The sequence below is a fragment of the Ursus maritimus genome, unplaced genomic scaffold (assembly GCF_017311325.1).
Source record: "Ursus maritimus isolate PB19 unplaced genomic scaffold, ASM1731132v1 scaffold_33, whole genome shotgun sequence".
Lineage (NCBI taxonomy): Eukaryota > Metazoa > Chordata > Mammalia > Carnivora > Ursidae > Ursus > Ursus maritimus.
This window is the reverse complement of record NW_024425897.1, coordinates 28718762-28721130: the sequence shown is the minus strand read 5'-3', so window position 1 is coordinate 28721130 and position 2369 is coordinate 28718762. Positions and strand designations below refer to the sequence as shown.

At 56.8% G+C, this 2369-nt stretch overlaps 1 protein-coding gene across 2 annotated transcripts in view; it reads right to left on the bottom strand.

Annotated features, from left to right (window-relative positions):
• ADGRD1 (adhesion G protein-coupled receptor D1) overlaps nucleotides 1-2369 on the bottom strand; it is a 126040-nt gene that overhangs the window by 22226 nt on the left and 101445 nt on the right. The window lies entirely within an intron of this gene.

The window sequence follows — 2369 nt, the reverse complement described above, 5'->3', positions numbered from 1 at the left end:
CCCCCCCCCCCCCCCCCCCCCGCCCACGGCTCGGCACTGCCCCGGGTCCCTGGAGCTCTGAGCTGCCCAGGGAAAGGTGGCCACCGTGAGCCATGATTGAGTGTGCGCCCCAGATGAGTGGGGAGCCACAGGAGACGAGCCGGCTCCCTGCAACCTGACTCCAGCCCAACTGCCCACTCCCTGGGACCTCCGTGTCCACAAGTGTCACTCTTTCTCCCCAAAGAAAGTTGTAACAGGAAAAGAAAGCGGTTATATTGCTTTCACTTCTGAGCTGCTCATCGGAGACGGACATCTGTGGCGGGGATGTGCAAACTCTCAAACTTTCCCCACAGTCTCCTGTCCTGCTCCCACAGGGATGCTTCGGACACAGAGATCACCGTTCACTCCCCTTACAAATCTGACCTAGGGCCTGACATCTAACAAAACCTCAAGGTATGTGCTTGAATTGATGCCTCCAACCCCCAACTCAGCTTCAAAACAGTCCCGAGGGTTTCAGGGCCGGGGCGGGCTCTGAGGGACGAGGCCTCTGTGCGAGGGGTGCTCTCTGCAGCGCGGTCTCCCCGTGCCCTGGGTCAGCCTCCAGCTCCATCTTCATTAGCCACTGAAGGCTGACAGGGCCCAGCTGTGAGCAGACTGTAATGAGGCCCAGAGCTAACTCCACCGGGTCGGAATGAGAGAGCGAGTTCGCCAGCCCTGAGGACATGCCCCTCGGGAAAGCTGACGTGCGGATGGCTGCAGGCTGCCGGCCCGGCCCAGGGCTCCCTCTGCAGAGAGCAGCATCCGGCTGCACGCTCACACGTCCGCAGGCACTACGCTGGTGTGAGAAACCATAGTTCCAGACAATGCTGTCAAACAGGATTGTAAACTCGGGGTTCCCAGATCACCTCACTTTTCATAAGATCTCTAGGATTTATATAAAATCTCCAAATTTTTAAATACTGGTAAAAATAATTCATTTTTTATCTCCAATACTGCAGACCAAATAAGAGCCCAGCGTGGGCACAGCTCCAGGGGTGTGCACAGGCCAGGTGTGGGACATCCTGGCCCCCACAGGCAGCTCCCTGCGTGGCGCCAGCAGAGGGGAGGTGGCTGCGGAAGCCAGGAGGGGGCAGAACATACCTTCACTGCACCCCGAACACATTACATCAAGCAGCTCAAAGCACAAAATAAACATGTTTATCTGCTCCCTGCACAACGAGGGCTGTGAAAATTAAACCCATTTGAGGAAACCCAGGAACAAGCAGCAGGTCGCTAATGCCAGACAAACGCTTTCTCACAAATGCAAACATGGCAGGTGTCCACGACATGGCCCCGTCCACCCACTCTGACAGAAGCAGGACTCCTCGGGATGGAGCAGGCAAGAAGGAAGTTCATGGACTCAAGTTAGTGGGGAGGGGGCTTCTGGAATGAAGCCATGAGCCGCTCCACAGACCCACCCCTCAGTGAGACAACCCTAACTCATGAAAATAAGCCTAAAAAAACCCCCAACCATTGAAAGTCTCTGTACGTTTTCCTAAGGCTATACAAATTAGGAAAGAGTTATTCAAGAAAACCTACTCAAGTCTTGGTAAGAACAGAGGGTCCATGACACTTAACTCGAGCCATGACTTGCTCTACCCCAAGGAGACAGGCCTCCCCCACTGGGCCCCTCAGAGCTACACTATCTCGCGGGGGTGGGCTGCCTGCTCTTCTCCTTGCAGAAACTCTATCCCAGGTAAGAGCTCCCTTCCTCCATCCAGCCGCAACCGATAGGGTTCATGACCTGTCCCTGCTGAGAACATGGGGACCCCGACTGCCCTTCCCTAAGGGCACTCAGGGCAGAAGCTCTACGTTGCAAGAGGCGAGCTAGCATCAGAGGCTGCCCACCCCGCCCAGGGCCATGCTCTAACGCTGGGGTGCTGTCCAAGAGAAATGAACCGTAGTCCCTGCCCTGGCTCCAGAGCAGTGCCTCAGAGACTCTTCCCAGCTATGGGGGAAATAGACCATTAGCTCAGACAACTCCAAAGCACTCTCCGTGGGAACTGATTTGTTTTGCAATAGAGCATGGGGAAGTTCAAGCCTAAGAGCATCTGGCTTCTTGGAGGTATGTCATATGAAGGTGAAATCACATCCAACCTACCCCCACCTGCCCCATGCCATCCCATGTACCCCATCCTATCCACCCTGCCCTCACCTGCCCCATCCCTTCCCCACCTGCCCCATCCCACCCCCACCTGTCCCATCCCTTCCCCACCTGCCCCATCCCTTCCCCACCTGCCCTATCCTCTCCCCACCTGCCCCATCCCCTCCCCACCTGCCCTATCCCTCCCCCACCTGCCCTATCCCTTCCCCACCTGCCCATCCCCTCCCCACCTGCCCATCCCCTCCCC